The sequence below is a fragment of the Amblyraja radiata genome, chromosome 9 (assembly GCF_010909765.2).
Source record: "Amblyraja radiata isolate CabotCenter1 chromosome 9, sAmbRad1.1.pri, whole genome shotgun sequence".
In the NCBI taxonomy this organism is placed as follows: Eukaryota; Metazoa; Chordata; class Chondrichthyes; order Rajiformes; family Rajidae; genus Amblyraja; species Amblyraja radiata.
The window spans coordinates 65,113,642-65,135,152 of record NC_045964.1 but is presented as its reverse complement, the minus strand read 5'-3'; positions in this window follow the sequence as shown (position 1 = coordinate 65,135,152).

Sequence of the window (21,511 nt, the reverse complement as noted above, 5' to 3'; positions counted from 1 at the left end):
ACAATCGTCAACCCAAGTACAATAGCTAGAGCAAAAGGAAAGGTATAGAGTACAGAATAGTTCTCAACATTATAGTGCATCAGTTTCATAGACAAATTCCAATATTTGCAATGGGATAGAGGTGATTTGGATGTAGAGTCACAGAGCGATAAAGCATGGATACAGCTCCTTCGGCCCAACTTGCCCACACCGACCAACATGTTCCATCTATACTAGACCCACCTGCCTGCGTTTGGCCTATATCCATCCAAACTTGTCCTATTCATGCTCTATCCAATCCACCCATCATACTCTAGTCTAAGGTCCAGAGTCCAGATTAAGTATCAAACCTGGTGTTTTGCTGGCTGTGAGGTTTGGGTGGTGTTCTTCCCGAAGATTTTGGTGGTGCATGATGGGGAAATGAAAAATATGTGCTTTGATTTACTGCTCATTCTTTTTTCAATGAGAGTTATCAATTGATGATGCCAGATTTCCTTTCACTATTATACACATTCCATTTCATGAGGAGATTAAACTTGGCAATTAAAGTAGCAACTCTTAAAATGACATTGTTGCAACAGAGTAAAATACTATAATCAACATTGATGTAGTAGGGGTAATAACTTTGTGTAAAGTTACTTCTCTGTGACATGGAAAGTTCCAGTGGATCCGGCTTGAGAAGTGAACTTTCATACCTCATGATTCGAGTACAAAGCTGAATGCCATCCCCTCCCTGTGAAAACAAACCAACACTCCCATGATAACATCCTTTTAGACTACATAAGATAGGATCTGACTTCAAATGGCAGATGTTTGCTCACATTCAATGTATTAAATAAAAACAGTTTCATACCTTGGACAGACTAGGGAGACTAGTTAAGACTAGTTAAGACATTTGATCTTGGTCTCTGCTAGAATTCTGCATTACACCCGTATTTGAGTTGGAGTTTAGTTTATTGTATTGAAAATTCATTGTTGCGTGCTAACCAGTCAGCGAAAAGATAATACATGATTACAATAGAGCAATTCACACAGTGTACAGATGCATGATAAAGGGAATAATTTGAATAATGCTTAGTGCAAGATAAAGTCCGATCAAAAATAGCCTGAGGGTCGCCAATGAGGTAGATCTGCTCTCTAATTGTTGGTAGAATTAGTTTAGTTTTGAGATACAGTGTGAAAAGAGGCCGTTTGGCCCACCGGGTCCGCATCGAACCCTGTACACAAACACTATTTTACACACACTAAGAACAATTTACAATTATACCAAGCCAATTAGCCTACAAACCTTTACGTCTTTGCAGTGTTGGAGAAAACAGGAAATCCTGCAGAAAACCCACAGGGCCAGGGCCAGATTTACGTATAAGCTTGACAAGCTTAAGCTTAGGGCCTCGAGATCTAGGGTGGCCTCGCAGCCGGATTTACCACTAAGCTTCATAGGCTGAAGCCTAGGGCCTCGAAATCAAGGTGGCCTCCGGCCAAGGCAGGACACCTGCCATTCAACTCTAGGCGGGCCCCCCTCTCTATGTCTCTCTCTGTCTGTCAATCTCCGTCTCCGCCCCCATCCGTGTCCGGGTCTCCGCTCTCCGCTCGCTCCTCAACCGCCAGCACAGCAGGCCGCCTTGCACATGCGCACTACTACGGCCAGTACGTCCTCCCCCTGCACATGCGCACGACCACGGTCAGCACATCATCGGCCGCACTGCGCATGCGCACTGCAACGGCAACTGGTCGGTGCTGGGCCCTTTCTCCCTCACTTTGAATTGTGGGAGATCTGGCCGCCATTGCTGTCCGGTCGCCGCTTCGCCACGACAGCTGAAAACCAACGTAGAATCACTCCCTGACCCTGCATCTGGAGTAACTCCCTGGAGTTACCGTGGTTGTGCACAATGGTGATTGGCCTCATCAGCAACAACGATGAGTCGGCCTATAGGGAGGATGTCCAGCTCCTAGCAGCATGGTGCGCTGACAACAACCTGGCCCTTAACTCCATGAAGACCAAGGAGCTCATTGTAGACTTCAGAAGGTCTAGTGGCGGCACGCACACCCCTGTCCATATTAACGGGACAGAGGTGGAACGTGTCTCCAGCTTCAGGTTTCTGGGTTCAACATCTCCGATGACCTCTCTTGGACCCACAATACCTCAACACTGAAGATTTTGGTGGTGCATGATGGGGAAATGAAAGTCAAGAAGGCTCACTATCGTCTCTTCTTCCTGAGGAGACTATAGAAGGTCCATCTGTCTCCTCAGATTCTGGTGAACTTCTACCGATGCACCATCGAGAGCATCCTTACCAACTGCATCACAGTATGGTATGGCAACTGCTCTTTCTCCGACCGGAAAGCACTGCAGAGGGTGGTGAAAACTGTCCAACGCATCACCGGTTCCTCACTCCCTTCCATTGAGTCTGTCCAAAGCAAGCGATGTCTGCGAAGGGCGCGCAGCATCGTCAAGGTCTGCTCTCACCCCAGCCACAGTCTGTTCACCCTCCTACCATCTGGGTGGCGCTACAGGTCTTTCCGTTGTCGGACCAGCAGGTCCAGGAACAGCTTCTTCCCTGCGGCTGTTACATTACTTAACTCTTCACCTCGGTGATTGCTAGTCACCCACCCCCAGACACTCCTTCCCCCAGAAAAATTGCACTACTACGACTGTATGTACGTATATACATTTATTGCTCATTATTCTGTGTTCGCTCTTCTGGGTGAGATGCTAACTGCATTTTGTTGTCTCTGTACTGTACACTGCCCAATGACAATAAAGTTTGAATTTGAATCTGAATCTGAGTAACTCTTGCTTCTGGTTTCCTGGTCTTCCATAAATATTCTAAATGGAATTTAAACTTTAGGTGGTGGAGGGCTGAATAATAACAGCCTATTGCATTTTATCTGTTTATTTATTGTGTATATATATGGTCTATGGTATATAAACACACCAAACTTTTATCTCCTGTTCTGTATTATGTTTACATATTCTATTCTACTGAGTTGGATGATCAGCCATGATCATATTGAATGGCGGTGCAGGCTCGAAGGGCCGAATGGCCTACTCCTGCACCTAATTTCTATGTTTCTATGTTTCTATTGTGCTGCAGCAAGCAAGAATTTCATTGTCCTATCTGGGACAGATAGAAACATAGAAAATAGGTGCAGGAGTAGGCCATTCGGCCCTTCGAGCTTGCACCGCCATTCAATATGATCATGGCTGATCAGCCAACTCAGTGTCCCATACCTGCCTTCTCTCCATACCCCCTGATCTCGTTAGCCACAAGGGCCACATCTCCCTCTTAAATATAGCCAATGAAATGGCCTCAACTACCTTCTGTGGCAGAGAATTCCAGAGATTCACCACTCTGTGTGAAAAATGTTTTTCTTATCTCGGTCCTAAAAGACTTCCCCCTTATCCTTCAACTGTGACCCCTTGTTCTGGATTCCCCAACATCGGGAACAATCTTCCTGCATCTAGCCTGTCCAACCCCTTAAGAATTTTGTAAGTTTCAATAAGATCCCCCCTCAATCTTCTAAATTCTAGCGAGTACAAGCCGAGTCTATCCAGTCTTTCTTCATATGAAAGTCCTGACATCCCAGGAATCAGTCTGGTGAACCTTCTCTGTACTCCCTCTATGGCAAGAATGTCTTTCCTCAGATTAGGAGACCAAAACTGTACGCAATACTCCAGGTGTGGTCTCACCAAGACCCTGTACAACTGCAGTAGAATCTCCCTGCTCCTATACTGAAATCCTTTTGCTATGAATGCTAACATACCATTCGCTTTCTTCACTGCCCGCTGCACCTGCATGCCTACTTTCAATGACTGGTGTACCATGACACCCATGACAATAAAACTCTCTTGACTTGACTTGGATGGACTTAAGCAAAAAAGGGTTCATGGGGAAAAAAGAGGTACCTTAAATTTAGTTTGGTTGGGTAACTATGGTAGGGTGAAGACTATTCTATGCTTTAATTGTGCGGGGGAACACCATGGAGCAGCCAGCAACTCTGGATGGAAGAAATTGGGTGATGTTTCGGGTAGACTTCCCTCTGGTTTTAGTGTTTTTTAGTTTAATTTAAAGATGCAGCGTGGAAACAGGTCCTTCGGCCCACCACCGAGTCCACGCCGACCACCGATCACCCATACACTAGTTCTATCCCACACATTGGCGGAGTAAGTCAAGAGTCAAGAGTGTTTTACTCTCTCACGTCCCAGTTAGAACAATGAAATCCTTACTTGCAGCAGCACACAGAATATGTAAACATAGTATTCTGTAAACAATGTTATAAACGAGAAAACAAAACGGTGTATATTTATATTTGAATATATAACTATGTGTGTGTGTAATATATATACCCACACACACACACAATTTCCCTCCTGGTAATAAAGTTCTATCGTATAGTATTGTGTGTGTAGGAATGAACTGCAAATGCTGGTTTAAACTGAAAATAGACACAAAAAGCTGGAGTAACTCAACAGGTCAGACAGAATCTCTGGACAAAAGGAAAATATTATGTTTTGGGTTGCGTCTGAAATAGGTTCCTGCACACCTTTGGAATGTGGAAGGAAACAAGACCACCCGGAGAAAACGCATGCAATCAAAGGGAAAAGGAGCAAACTCCATACAGACAGCACCCATATTCAGGATCAATTCCGGGTCTCTGGCACTTTTAGGCAGCAACTTTATGGCCAATGTACTGCCCCATAGTCTTGAACTGAATTAAAACATACAGTAGCTGTAAAGGGGGACATAGCGTCACTTGGAGATTTAAAACTGAAAATGGATATTTTCATTTTTTTAGTAACCAAAGTTATCACCGTATAATTATTTGTGTGTTGGAAAACAAAATATAGTGGCACCGCTGGTAGACCTGCTGCCTCACACGCCAGAGATCTGTGTTCGATTCTGTCCTCTGGCACTGTTGTGTTGAATTTGCACATTCTCCCTGCAAGCGTGTGGGTTTCCTCCCACATCCCAAAGACGCATTGGCTTTGTAGGTTAACTTGTCTCTGTAAAATTGCCCCTAATGTGTAGGGAGTGGGTGAGGAAAGTGGGATAACAGAACTTGTGTGAATAGGTAGCCAAAAATGCTGGAGAAACTCAGCGGGTGAGGCAGCATCTATGGAGCGAAGGAAATAGGCGACGTTTCGGTTCGAGACCCTTCTTCAGACTGATGTGAGGGTGGGGAGACACAAAAAAGAAAGGAAGAGGCAGAGACGATAGGCTGTGGGAGAGCTGGGAATGGGAGGGGAAGGGGGGAGAAAGCAAGGACTACCTGAAATTAGAGAAGCCAATGTTCATACCGCTGGGGTGTAAACTACCCAAGCAAATATGAGGTGCCGCTCCTCCAACATGCAGTGGGCCTCACTCTGGCCATGGAGGAGGCCCAGGACAGGAAGGTCGGATTCGGCATGGGAAGGGGAGTTGAAGTGTTGAGCCACCGGGAGATCAGGTTGGTTATTGCGAACTGAGTGGAGGTGTTGTGCGAAGCGATCGCCAAGCCTGCGCTTGGCCTCACCGAGGTTGATCATATGCTGAATAATCCAACCACATTTTTGTTTGGAAGTGGTAAGAAATAATAGAAATTGCATTCATTGCAATTTGTAAAAATAGTTGAGATACTGTATTATATTTTTGCTGCGTCATTATATATCATGTCTTGATTGGTGAATATGTTTAGTTTGTGACTTTATTTGAAGCAGAAATAATATGTGAATGCTTCATTGAGCATAATTCCGACTGGTAACTATGCACTTCGTCCAAGCACATTATCGCACGTGTGATGCAAGCTGTCTTAAATGACCATGTAAACTGTCATTTGATAACTTAAAAAGCTGCCAAGGTTGCCCGGCTGACAACAGAGAAAAAACAGAGTGGTAGCCCTGCAAGGTATATAATATTTTTGACACTGTCATAGGCCTTTCTTACATCTGCTGTCACAACGCACTGCAGTCTCTAATCAACCCTTCAGTAATTTTCCTTGCCCTCCATTTCAGAATAACAGTGTTTTAAGTCAATAACTTGACACTAGCACTGGCAATAAATAAATAAATAAATAAATAGTGCATTTTTCCAGCCCCTCATCTCATTGGGCACGCTCGGCTGAAAATCGGTGTCAATCTGGTGGACCATCTTCCTCTGGTCATGGGGGTGGGGGATTGGGAGGGGCCTCATAAGTGGAACAGCTTAGGGCCTCTCTTCATCTAAATCCGGCCCTGTACACCATACAGGCAAGCACCCTTAATCAGCATCAGGATCTTAAGGGATTGGACAGGCTAGATGCATGAAAAATCAATTCAATGTTGGGGGAGCCCAGAACCAGGGCTCATAGTTTAAGAATAAAGCATGAGCCATTTAGGACTGATTTGTGGAAAAACATTTGGATGCAGAGAGTTGTGAATCTGTGGAATTCTCTGCCACAGAAATCAGTGGAGATCAATTCACTGGATATATTCAAGCGAGAGTTAGAAATATCTCTTAGTACTAACGGAATCAAGACATGGGGAGAAAGCAGGAACAGGGTACTGATTTTAGACGATCAGCCATGATCATATTGAATGGTGGTGCTAGCTCGAATGGCCTACTCCTGTACCTATTTTTTCTGTTTCCATGAACCCGGGTCTCTGGTGCTGTAAGGCAGCAAATCAACCACTGCGCCACCGTGCTGCCCTTCGGTGGTTCAGTTGCCTGATAACAACTGGGAAGAAGTAGCTTAATCCTGAAGTAGCCTTTTAAACTGGTTTAAAAGAACTGCCACATTATGTGTTACCATCAGGCAATACAATGTTTGCAAGTTTCAATTTCCTGCAGGTTAACATTTTGGATGTTGACCAGTCTTGGGCCCAGCACATTAATATAATCATGAAAAATGGACACCAGGGTTGCACAAGTTGAACATATAATGTACTGGAAGCCACTTAATTATCCCGAGGAAAAATACAATTAAAGTAATGGCACAAATAATAAGGTAACTGTTGCTCGTTGTCATGCCAAAGTTAACAGTGGGATCTGTTATCCAATATGAAGATTGAGGTTGTATTACACCAATGGGCCCCAACAGCAATTTTAACTTGGGTCTGAATAGGTGAATGAGCAAACGGATGTTCTGAAATCAGAATAGTTATATCACTGGTTTGCTTTTATTACTGCCTCTGTGCAGTCCAGGGAACCAGAGGGGCAAGAAAGAAAGATCCTTTCTTTGGCTCTTGCCTCACCCCATAAAATGTTCACAAAGATTTTCCTTTCATCTTAAGTTATTGAGCCTTCCTTCTGGTCTGTACCAAGGAAATTCAGTGCGGCTTCAATGACTAACAGATGCACTCCTACACGATCAGGAAGCATCACAGCTTAGTATGGAAACTCCTCTGCCTAATATCGCAAGAAATTGCAGAGTTGTGCGTGTGGCCAACTTCATCACACAAACCAGCCTCCCCCCAGCCGACATCCAACTCCATCTGTACTTCACATTGCCTCTGGAAAGTTGCTGACATAATCGAGTTCCACTCGACCCCAGTCATTCTCTCGTCTCCCTTTGGGCAGAAGGCACAAAAACTTGAAAACACGTACCACCAGATTCTTCCCTACTGCCATCAGGCTATTAAACACGACAACAAATATACTCTGAACTACAACAGACTATTATTATTATTGCAGGTCGACAAAAATGCTGGAGAAACTCAGCGGGTGAAGCAGCATCTCTGGAGCGAAGGAAATAGGCAACGTTTCGGGCCGAAACCCTTCTTCACACTTAAATAGGCAAAGTTTTGGGCCGAAACCCTTCTTCACTATATTTGTTTATTTATTGAGTATGCGTGCATGTGTATATATACACACTGAACTTTTTTTTCTCCCGTTAGGTACTATGTTTACATATTCTGTTGTGCTGCAGCAAGCAATAATTTCATTGTCCTATCTGGGACATGACAATAAAACACTATTGACTCTTGCTATCAGAATCTTGGAACAGACTTCTCATTTGCCAATGATGTTTTTCCGATCTGAAGTTTACCTCATTGTGACCCTTGCACTTTTATCTGCACTTTTGTGTAGTTCTACACGCTATTTCCTTTCTCATTTTTACCTCCTGTTATAGTCACGTATGACTGCGCTCATGTACGGTATGATTTTCTTGAATAGCACACGGAACAGTATCTCAGTACACGCAACAATAATAAACCAATATCAAGGATCTCCTGCCAGCTAAAATCTGTCAGCAGCCAATAATTAAATAATGTGCACGACTTTTCCACAGCAGCAGTTCCTCCGTGAAATTAGACATCAATGATGAAATTCACTATTGCTACCTGTGTGCCAATTCAGTCTTCAGCTACCCATGGCTATTTGGCTATTAAACGTCACTTAGGTACATGGATAGGAAAAGTTAGAGGGGATATGGACCAAGCATAGGCAGGTTGGACTAGTGTAGATGGGGCATTTTAGTTTGGATCGGTAAGGTGGGCTGAATGGTCTCTTTCGGTGCTGTGTGACTATGATGCTACCTGAAGAAAAGAATATTCAAAGACTAGGATCTTAAACCTAGCATCGTTCATAGTCTGCTCATCAGAGATCTAAGGCCTCCTTTTAACCTTAGGAGTCATGGACTACTTGAATTTGTCGTCTCAAAGCATTGGAGTAGTAATATCAACACTCTTTCTGCAACCTCTTCTAATTACATTGACAGGATAGGAGATCAATGACTGTATTCTCCTTTGTTCCACATGCCCATGACCAGGAGAGGAGATTCTTAGTTCCCTTGGAAAAATGAATCCTGTGCAAATCAAATAAATTCTCACCCCATGTTCATTGAAGCTTCTGGGAAGTAAATGACCACCTTTCATCCCATTCCTCATCAATGGAAGGAGCGCCCAACATTCCAAATCATCCATATGTTTCATCAAACAGGGACAGATTCTTCCCAGCTTCCAGCAGGCAAATGAACCATCCTATCAACAACTGGAGAGCGGACCTGAACTCCCATCTAACTCATTGCAAATACTTGGACTATCTTTAATCAGACTTTACTGGATTACTATAACACATTTTTTATAAAACACAAGATATTACATGTCTTTGCGTGCTTAAAAGTAAAAAAATTCCCCACAATCGGAGGAGATGTATCCAGATTGCTGGGGCTTTCTGGTAGATGTTTTTTTAATCTTTGTTGCTGACTGATGAGGTACCAGGTGATGCCAGTGTGCTTCCTTTATCCAAGAAGTGCAGCAGGGATAAGCCAGGTGAATACAGCCCACTGAATCAGTGGCGGGAAAGCTATTGGTAACTCATCCCTTCCCACCCAAACCACCCCCTCCCCAGGTAACTTCCCCTGCAACCACAGAAGATGCAACACCTGTCCCTATACGCCCTCCCTCTTCTCTGTACAGGGACCCCGACAGTTCTTTCAGGTCAGGCAGAGGTTCACTTGCACCTCCTTCAAACTCATCTACTGTATCCGTTGTTCAAGATGTGGACCCTTATACATCGGCGAGACCAAACGTAGACTGGGTGATCATTTCGCTGAACACCTTTGCTCAGTCCGCGTAAACTGACCTGATCTCCCGGTTGCTAAAAACTTTAATTCTCCTTCCCATTCCCACATGGACCTTTCTGTCCTAGGTCTTCTCCATTGTCAGAATGAGGCTAAACACAAATTAGAGGAACAGCATCTCATATTTCGCTTGGGCAGCTTACAGCCCAGTGGTACGAATATTGATTTCTCTAACTTCAAGTAACCCCGGCATTTCCTCTCTCTCTATCCCTCGCCCACCCAAGTCGCACCAGCTTCTCATTTTCACCCAACAAACAGCTTACAATGTGTTTAAGAAGGAACTGCCGATGCTGGAAAATCAAAGGTACACAAAAAAGCTGGAGTAACTCAGCGGGTGCAGCAGCATCTATGGAGCGAAAGAATGGCCTATTTATTTCCTTTATAATCGTTACTTTTTTGCATATCTTTCATTCATTGTTTTTTATCTCTCTCCACATCATCATCTATATCTCTTGGTTCCCTTTCCCCTGACTAGTCTGAAGAAGGGTCTCGACCTGAAACGTCACCCATTCCTTCTCTCCAGAGATGCTGCCTGCCCCGCTGAGTTACTCCAGCATTTTGTGTCTGTCTTTGGAAACAAATTCTGGTCAAGGATTAATCTACATTTGGAAAAGTAAAATTAATCAAAAATTGTCAGCATGATTTTATTAAGGGTCGACCCTGTCTGACCAATTTGATTTTTTGTAATGAAGTTGAGACAAAAAGTTACTCTATTGATGAGGGAAACTTCAAACTGCCTTGTATATTGTGCTTGTCACCTGATCTATAGGTCAAGATGTCACCCAACCCAGGCAACTATTTGTCTGCTCGTCACAGAAGCGTATCTGCAATCACACATTTCAGTCGCTCGCCACTTTTACCTGTACACTGCAGATGGCTCGATTGCAATCATGTATTGTCTTTCCGCTGACTAGTTAGCACACAACAAAAGTTTTTCACTGTACCTTGGTACACGTGACAATGAACTAAACTGAACTGAAACTGAAATCATCACCGAATACTCCTCTCAGAATCACCATATGCTCAATAAGTATAACAAATGTAAACCCTTTGTTTCTCACGTCAGTTTTTGTTATAAATGTCCATTGACTGGTTAAAATCTTCATTGGTAGCTGTAAGTTATTTACATTCTTGGCATTTTTGCCATGAGAATTATTTTTTTATTGTCAACTAGTTCGTCAGCCTTAATGGTCAGAATCATCCTGCAACTTCTAAAGTTTCCCTTTGAGCCGGTTGGTAAACAGTGGGCTTAGTTCTCATCTACAACAAAACTGCATCCACAGTAAGTGATGTGCAATGCTTTTAAATTTACAAAGAAGAAAAAGTCTGAGCTGTTTGATTTGGTCATGCACATCCTGGAAACCACAGCAGGGTCTTAGTTACTCACGCAGGGAAAGAAAGAGCTAGTTAATAGGAATTTCAGCAGCTGGTGTACACATTTAATCTCAAAACTGAGGATTACCAATGCAAACCTCAAAAGTAGAAGGCTGTTGCCAATTGAATTCAGGCATCACCATTCTTTCTGATGAAATTCTGATACTCTTGGCAGGGTGGGGAGATTTCCCCAGCGTCTCATTTATTTGTAGTAAGAGGGAATATATTGAATATTTTTGTAATTTTGTCAGCGCCATTTACATGGCGAATCTTTGCATGCTTGTGCACTGTACGCAAAACAAAGAATTTCACAGTATCAAGTGCACATGACAATAAAGTGTCAATTGATCAATCATTCGTGGCAAAATCATGAACTCAAGACTGAAGAAGGGCCTCGTCACTTTCTTTCTTTCTTGCTCTTTCCTTCTTTTTCTATTTCATCTTTGCTAAATTGGTTGACAGAATTGACTTGATGGGCCGAATGGCCAAATTTTACTCCTATTCCTTATGACCTTATGGTCCCAAGAGCTATATCCAACTCTCTCTTGAACACAACCAGTGAATTGGCCTCTGCCTTCTGTGGCAGAGAATTCCATAGATTCACAACTCTCTGGGAGAAAAAGTTTTTCCTCATCTCAGTCCTGAAGCCAATATGTGCCTTCGAAAAAATCTTGTAACAAGTCATCCCACTTTGATGCTGTCACAATATTAGAGATAGACAAAATTGCTGGAGAAACTCAGCGGGTGCGGCAGCATCTATGGAGTGAATGAATTAGGCAACGTTTCGGGCTGAAACCCTTCTTCAGACTCTGAAGAAGGGTTTCGGCCCGAAACGTTGCCTATTTCCTATTTGCATATTACCAACCGAGTCAAAGGGAAACTTTGGAAGTTGCAGAAAGATTCTGACCATTAAGGCTGACGAACTAGTTGACAATAAAAAAATAATTCTCATGGCGAAAATGCCAAGAATGTAAATAACTTACAGCTACCAATGAAGATGCTCAGACTCTGAAGAAGGGTTTCGGCCCGAAACGTTGCCTATTTCCTTCGCTCCATAGATGCTGCCGCACCCGCTGAGTTTCTCCAGCAATTTTGTCTACCTTCGATTCTCCAGCATCTGCAGTTTCTTCTTGAACAATATTTGAGGTGTTAAGTTGCTACATGTTAATGTGGCACCAACAGCTGTTACTCTCTGGAAAGAAGGAATGGGTGAGTGATGATATCACTCTGCATGATAACCCGGATACACTGCTGCCTCCTATAATAGAAGATAAAATGTGCCAGGTAGTATTTTACATCTTTTCATGTTTTATATTATGTATGACAATATCAACATATCAATGGGGAAATTATACCAGGCATGTCCAGGTAGATGGGATGGCTAGTCTGCAAATGATCAAATTAGTGTTCATTATGGCACAGTGCCTACAGTGCATGTCCACACAAAACACTTTTGTGTGGACAGGCTCTGAAGAGTGGAGGGGCATAAGCTGCAGGAAAAAAAATCTCATAGTACTTAGGTCTGCATGGGCTTCAATTCATAAAATGTCAATCTCATCTTAATGTCAATGAGACTTACACTATAAATTTACTGCCATAGATAAGTTAGTTCAAGTTCAAGTGGAGGGGCAGAGGCTACAGAAAAAAAAAATCTCATAGTCAATAAGTCTGCATGGACTTCAATTCATAAAATTTCAACCTCTTCTTAATGTTAATGAGACTAACACTAAGTTACTACCATAGATAAATTAGTTCAAGTTCAAGTTCACATGCACCAATTTTCTTTCTACATAAACATCAACCATTTCTGACCATTTCTCACTCCGATGGAAGCTATAAAGTGCAGTCAATATTCCTCCGTTGATGGCTGGATAACGCATGCCAACAGGTAGACTGGTTAGTAATGGAGAGAGAGGATTGCTCGCCTTTTAATATAGGCGCGTTTCTTCTTTCCCCAATAAAGTTGAAGAACACAATATATGAGAAAAATCCGATTATTCACAGCACTTTACGAATTTGGAGACAAGTAAAATCTACTTTTAAACTAAGAAATGTATCCCTTCTTTCACCAATAGCTAATAACCCATTGTTTAAGCCATCTATTATAGATAAAACTTTTATTTATTGGGAAAGACTAGGAATTAAAAAGCTTGGAGATCTGTACGAGATGGGAAATCTGTCATTTCAGAAATTACAGTCGAAATACAGTCTGAAAGGTAATCAATATTTTAGATATCTTCAAGTTCGAGATTATTTGAAAACATATACCCACGATTATCAAACTCTGCTGCCAGATATATTAGACGAAGGTATGAATAGAAACTCAGAGTCAAACAATCTAACATCATACTTGTATAATATCCTTCTAAATATAGAAATTCCATCGTCAGACGCAATTAGAAGAGAATGGGAAGAGGAATTAGGCCTAAAAATTTCCAAAGACAGATGGGAAAAATATCTCTTATATATACATAATTGTTCGATTAATGTCAGACACATTTTAATCCAATTCAAAATACTGCACAGACTCTACTACTCAAAGACTAAACTGAATAAGATGTTTTCAAATGCATCTCCTATATGTGACAAATGTGGTCTGGATATTGTCCAGCTTTGTTTCCAGCTTGGTGAATGCTGCGTTAAACTCTGCCAGTAGCGATGCCTTGTGCTCTGTTAACAAGGCTGCTAGCGTAGCCGTGATGGTGCAGGTCGACGAGTCTTCAATATTTTGCTCCTCTTTCTTTCTTCTGCCTGCCATATTTACGATGTGGAGGAGTGCTGTCGATGGTGTTAAATATTTATGGTAGTTTTAAAACTTCGGCTGAGCTGTAATAACAGTTGAAGGTTAACAGATTGGGAGCTTGGAAAAAGTGCGACTACTCCAGCTTGTTGCTCCGCCTCCTTTCGTCTTTCGTCATTAGAGACATTTGCAGATACCACCAGCCAAGACATGCGAGCTATGGAGATAATGCTAACTACGGTCATCGAAGAGAATGCCAAGTTTAAGTCTAAGCTTATCGACCTGGAAGGCAGGAGTCGCCGAAATAACGTAAGGATAGTCGGCCTCCCCGAGAACATCGAAGGCCCCCAAACAACAGCTTTTTTCTCTCAACTCCTGCTCGAGACACTTGGCGAACGCATACTGGAATCAGCCCCGGAGCTAGACCGAGCCCATCGCACGCTAGCAGCCAAACCAAGCCCTGGTGGGAAACCCAGAGCAGTTGTGGTTTGCTTCCATAGATTCCAGACCCGCGATTTGGTGGTGCGTGAGGCTCGGAGGCAGAGGGGTAAGCTGAAGTACAAAGATATCCCGATTCACATTTTTGAAGATTACTGTCCCGAGATAGTTGAACAACGTTCTGCATATCGAGACGTCATGAAGGAGCTGTACAACCTGGGTCTCAAACCCTCCCTTCATTATCCGGCCAAGCTGTTCATCATGGCCGGGGAGGGAAAGAGGCGACGGTTAACATCTCCCGAGGATGCTCAGGCTTTCATTTCATCTTACCGTTGATGCAGACCGGGACCCACAGATGACTGACTCTGCGCGGTACGTTTACATCCGAATGGCACAGGGATCCAGTTAATCTACGGTTACATTATGGGTTACATTATGGGCTAACTTTAGCCTGACTGCCCTTAGCAATTAGCCACTGCTAGCGCTCGGCCTTGCTGTTATATCAATGACTATGTCTTACCAACTTTTCCTTTTAATGTTTATGTGTAATTATACTTCCCCTGTACATGCTATAAAATAGGGCTAAAGGGACCCACATTGTGGTTCATTATTTGATCTCTGCCTTCTTGCTCTTAGCAGCTGGCCAGCATTTGAATGGTTTGTTTACACTAGTCTTAATAGCGGACTGTCTGGGGCTGATAAGAACTCATTATAGTCAAGGCTGCGTTACACCAATTAACTCTTACAGCGTTTTTGTTTAACAAAACTTAATTGATGTTCTTCTGCCCTGCGCCTTAATCCAAGAATCCAGTTTGCCACTTGTTAATCTCTCTAATGCTAACTCTTTCTTTATACCTTACCAACTTTAAGTTATACTATGTTATACCAAAGGAAGCTATTCCTGTTTCACTTATACGTTGGCTTACTTATTTAGTATCACTATTTTGTTAATTTTGTTAATTTGTCTTGTTGTATTATTACTATCATCACTACTATTATTACCATTAGTGTTAGCAATGTCATTGGTAGTACAACTACCAAGGCTATTATTTTAACTTTGTATCTATTCATTTAGGTTTACTTCACTTTATTTCTATTTCTATTTCTATTTTCTATTGTCCATTTCTCAAATTATTATTATCATTGTTATCATTATTATAGTTATATTCATTTTATGTTACTTTACTGATATTGAGCGACTTTGCTGCTTTGGGATGTGGAAATATTGGGAGTTAAGATCGGACTACTCCATGCGGATGCGAGGACAACGTACCTTGGTGCAATGTGCACTCAAGGTTCGGTTGGGACATTGGGGACCTCAGGTCCGGGGACTCAGGTTTGAAAGATGGTTAAGTGATATGTGTCACGACCGTTTGTTGTGTGTATACGTATGTATGTATTTTTTTTTGTTTTGTTTTTTTTGTTTTCCCCTTTTACCACCCACACCCCCACTCTCAGCAGCTGGCTTCGATGCGCTCTTCCATTTCAATCTGCAGTATTACAGCGCTCTGCCCACTCGTTTGGATATAGCTAAATATGGCCAACACAAACGGCACTCTTAGATTTGTCTCTTGGAACGTGAGGGGAGTGGGGGGTCCTACTAAGACTGATAAGATCTTGGCCCACTTGCAATACCTTAAGGGCGATATATTTTTTATTCAAGAGACACACCTTCGCAACAGAGAGGTAACACGGCTTAAGAGAGGCTGGATTAGCCACTTATTTCATTCAAAATTTAATTATAGGGCTAGGGGTACTGCTATCCTGATTCGTAAAAACGTTATGTTCGAACCACAGAAAATGGTGGAAGACCCTGCTGGCCGCTTTGTCATGGTCTCTGGCAAACTGCAAGACACACCTGTCATATTGGCCAGTATTTACGGTCCCAACTGGGATGACAGCTCATTTGTAACCAAATTTTTCACATCTCTCCCAAACATTGAAAATTACCACATCATTGTGGGTGGAGATTTTAATCTGGTCCAAGACCCTATACTGGACAGATCTTCGAACAAAGCCTCCACTTTAACTAAATCAGGTAGGACTTTGCATGCTTTTACCAAACAACTTGGGCTCACTGACCCATGGAGACATACATTTCCCACGACTAAATTATTTTCATTTTTTTCCCACGTGCACCGTACCTATACCCGTATAGACTTCTTCCTCTTAGATAACAGACTGCTCTCCAAAATCAAATCCAGCGAGTATCATAGTATCGTGATATCAGATCACGCTGCGACTTCCCTCGATCTTCACTTTCGTAAACGAACTAACCCCTTTAAACAGTGGAGGTTCAACTCCTCATTACTAGCAGAGGCTCACTACATGCAATTCCTGCACTCCCAAATCACCTTATATTTTGAGCTGAATGACTCGCCGGACATAGCAAGAGGTATACTCTGGGAAGCTTCAAAAGCCTATATTAGGGGCCAACTTATCTCTTTTGTCTCCAACCTGAAAAGAGCCGAGACGTCCCAAATGGCAGACCTGTTACGAAAAATAAAGGACATTGATGATAAATACGCATCTGACCCAGACCCTAATTTTTATAAAGAACGCTTTAGGTTACAAATAGACTTTGACCTCATGTCTACCAATAAAGCCAAGTTACGACTGCTTAAATCTAGGCAACACTTTTTTGAATCTGGGGATAAAGCTGGGAAGCTTTTGGCCCATCAGGCCAGAACCGAGGCGACTTCACGGCTAATTCCAGCCATTAGATCCAGCTTAGGGGAGATTCATACCGATCCTCTTAGAATTAATGAAGCATTTGCTAAATTTTACGCTGAGCTATACACTTCCGATTGTCCTCCCACTGCAGATGACATGTTCCATAGTATGATGTTTCCCCGAATTGACGATGAAGCCACGAAAGTCTTGGGTGGTCCCATAACTGTCACTGAGGTCCAAGCAGCCATCACATCGCTGCAAAGCGGAAAGTCGCCCGGCCCTGACGGCTTCACTGTAGAATATTACAAAGCTTTCTCTGTTCTCCTCGCACCAGTCCTGAGAGATATGTACAATGAGGCGTTTTTACATCGCCGCCTACCGCCCACCTTGTCGTTGGCTACTATCTCCCTAATTCTTAAAAAGGAGAAAGATCCTCTGCTTTGTAGCAGCTATAGACCAATTTCACTCTTGAATGTGGACCTCAAAATCCTCTCTAAAGTTCTTGCGCTCCGTCTTCAACAAGTGATGCCCTTTATTATCTCATTAGATCAAACAGGGTTTATGCCAGGCCGACAGTCCTCCCACAATACCAGGCGTCTCCTTAACATCATCCATTCACCAAGTAGTGAGACCCCGGAGATAGTGGTCTCCCTCGACGCTGAAAAAGCTTTCGACAGGGTCGAGTGGAAGTACCTATACGAGGCGATGGACAGGTTTGGCCTTGGCAATAGTTTCATTCATTGGGTCAGTCTATTATATTCGTCCCCGGTGGCCTCAGTACAAACAAACGACACACTGTCGCCCCACTTCCCCCTTCGGAGAGGTACCAGGCAGGGTTGCCCGTTATCACCACTTCTGTTTGCTGTCGCGATAGAACCCTTGGCGGTCTGGTTACGCTCAGAGAAGGGCTTTAAAGGTATTACACGGTTTGACACAATTCATAAAGTCTCATTGTATGCGGATGACCTGCTCCTGTACATCTCGAATCCAGTCAGCTCTCTCCCTGTGATTATGAATATTTTAGAACGGTTTGGGGTGTACTCTGGTTATAAACTTAACTACCAAAAAAGTGAATTATTACCGATTAACTCATTGGCTAAGCAGCTCCCTCGCTCTTTAACCTCATTCAAATGGGCGGAGGAAGGATTTCGCTACCTCGGCGTTTTTATCACAATACCTATATTTGATATGTTCCGCACAAACTTCCAGCCTCTGGTTGAGAAAGCTGAAAGAGACTTTGACCGCTGGTCAGTCTTACCGTTATCCCTCGTGGCCCGGATAAATCTGGTCAAGATGGTCGTCCTACCCAAATTCCTGTACCTTTTCCAGCATGTTCCTATATTTATCACTAAATCTTTTTTTGATAAATTAGAAAGGAGAATATCTAAATTTTTATGGGGTAGCAAACCGGCCAGAATTCGAAAGACGCTACTACAGTCTCCTAAGAGTGACGGCGGTTTGGCACTTCCTGACTTTAGGCGATACTACTGGGCTGCTAACTTGCAAAAAATCCTGTACTGGATGAATGATGATTGCGACCACCTACCGACCTGGGTACACATGGAAAAGGCGAGTTCACATCTCCCGTTGCGGTCTGTCCTATGCTCTCAACTCCCCCTTTCTATAACATCTGCGGGTGCAGGCCCAATTGCGTCCCTCTCGCTCAAGATATGGAGTCAATTTAGGAAAAACTTTGGTTTACAAGGCCCTTCCATCTTGACCCCACTGCTTAAAAATCACATCTTTAATCCTTCAAGTACAGACTCCGCATTCAAAACCTGGCATAGTAATGGCATCAGTAGTATCAAAAACCTATACAAGGATGGTATTTTTTCGTCTTTTGTAGAGCTTTCGCACAACTATAGCCTCCCAAACTCCCACCTTTTTCGTTTTTTCCAGATTAGGAATTTTGTGAAGAAGATATTCCCCCATTTCCCAAATCGTCCCCCTGAAACCCTGACCGATTCCATCCTAGCTCTAGATCCCAACCGGAAGAAATGCATCTCTTTTTTGTACAACTTATTAGGGTCGGTTATATTGAAACCTCATACCTCATTAAAAGCTGCGTGGGAGGGCGAGCTGAATATGAAACTAACAGACCAGCAATGGGACTCTGCCTTGGATTTGATCCATTCTTCCTCCATATGTGCCCGTCATGGCCTAATCCAATGCAAAGTCCTTCACAAAGTCCACTACACAAACGCAAGATTATCTAGAATATACCCCGCTGTTAAAGACACCTGCAACAGATGCAATCAATCCCCTGCCAACCATAGTCATATGTTTTGGTCTTGCCCTAAGCTAGCAACCTTTTGGAGGAGTGCTTTCGACGTGCTAAGCAGAGCCTATGGCCAGACTATTCCTCCAAACCCACTGTCAGCTATTTTTGGTATTCCCCCCAACACCAACCTCTCTGTTGCGTTGAAGCGGGTCCTGGCTTTTACAACCCTGTTAGCCCGGAGACTGATTTTGCTTAACTGGAGACTTACCTGTCCCCCGACACACGCCCGCTGGATCAAGGAGGTGCTCTACAACTTAAAGCTTGAAAAACTTAGGTTCTCTCTCAAAGGCTCTACCAAGACATTCCTAGATACATGGAACCCTTTCCTGGAACTTGTTAACTCTCTTAACTTGTTTCCGGACTCGGAAGAGGACTGAGTGTCCTCTATCACAGCTCTGTCTTATTGCAGCTGCTATCCCCTCAACCCCTCCCCCCCCCCTCCCTCCCCACAATCTATTTATTTATCTATTTATTTATTTATCTATTTATTCCTCCTTTTTTTTTTTTTTTTTTTTTTTTAATTTATTTATTTTTTTTTTTATTTTATTTTTTTTTATTATCGTATTTGTGTGGATGTGTACGTATGTGAGTGTTGTTTGTTCCCGGGTGGCGAGGGTGGGTAAGGGTAAGGGTAAGGGTTTTGAGGGTCGTTTACATACTGTTGTACAATTATGTCCTGATTATCACTGTCTGTTATCATTGTATGTATGCAAATTGCTGTTAAATTCAAAATTCAAATAAAAAGATTTAAACTATATGTGACAAATGTATCCTTCAAGAAGCAACTATAACACACTCCTTTGCCTCTTGCATAAAACTACATAACTTTTGGAAAGGAATCTGAAATGTTCTCAAAATCATTAAAAACAAAACTAGTTGCAGAACTGATTATTTTCGGTACAGCAGAAACCTGCCCTGAGCTATCAATATTTCAAAGACGTTTCCTTAATTATGGCCTGATAATGGCAAAAAAACATACTTAAATTTTGGAAAAATACATCTCCCCCAACTCTTAAAATGTGGATTACAAACATGTCTGAGACGCTACATCTTGAAGATATGAGACTTGTCTTAGCAGGAAAATCAGAGCAATTTTCAAAGATATGGATTCCTTTCATTGATTCATTACAAGGATAGTATGGTGCAACACAACTTCGGAATTAAACCGATTTACTGACTGGGTGATGGATGGGGAGAATGAAGCAGGTATAGCAACACTTTTTTTTCCTTCTTTTTTTCATTTTTGTCTTTTTATTTTTTTAACTTTTTACTTACTCACTCTTTGACCACACTCGTTTGGTAGTTTAGGGGTTCTATTCTTACACATTCACTTTCTTTCTTTCTTGCTCTTTCCTTCTTTTTCTATTTCATCTTTGCTAAATTTAAAATGGAAGCTGTACAATCAATATATTATGTCATATGCCGCGGTTTATACTTTTGTACACTGCTTCTAATAAAAAGATAAATCTAAAAAATAAATAAATAAATAAATATTCCTCCGTTGTTCTCCCGTGGTCGAGGCCTGGAAACGACGCCACTATGTACAGCCTCCCCCCCTCTCCCGCGGAGATGATCAAAACACACTCCGCGGCTCCGCATTCGCGAATCGGCCGCTTCTTAATTGAGACCGCGGCTTCACTATGTTAAGTACATAGGCCCCGCGGTCGGAGCACTTTTCCTTGGTAAGTGATCGCAGGCAGCTCCGAGATTAGATGTTAAAGACTTATTAGACTACAACAAGCTGGCATTAGTGACAATTTTTATTTTACTTTGTTATGGATACTCATATTTTAGGCCCTCAACTTCATGAATGAATGAATGATTGAATGAATGAATGAATGAATGAATGAATGAATGAATGAATGAATGAATGAATGAGTGAATGAATAGCCTCCAAATCTCATTTTTTCATATTATTAAAGGGTGCAATTAAATTAATTAAAGTCCATACAGATTAATTTTCATAAATTCAGATTTTAGATCTTACCTTTCAGTTCCAGTTAATTCACAATGTTTCACTGGTTTCACAACTTGGCTTTCTTCTTTGTTTTGCAGCACCTTAGCAGCGACTTTGCTTTCAAGACTTTCTTCCACTTCTATCCACTTAGCTGCACATTCTTCAGACTTCTTAATGCTTTTCTCACTAAATTCAATTACCTTGCTGTAAGTTTCCACGACATGTAATCCACAGAACAACAAAGAACCTTCATCTGAATCTCCAGTAAAATTGGCATCAGAAGTACTCTCAGCCATGATGTGTGCTCCCTGCCTAGCAAGCCTGAAACAAAGCATGTGATTGGCCAATTGGCGTCCGACGCAATGTTAAACGTGCTTAGATTGGACTAAAGCCACCCGAAAAATTTCAGGTTTTTCTCTAATTGATTAAAAATGTGCACGTTTTGTTCTTGACGAGTTTCCAGGATGATTTATATAATATTTTTACACCATATGTGAATATTTCATGTAGTTCCGTGAGTTGGGTCACG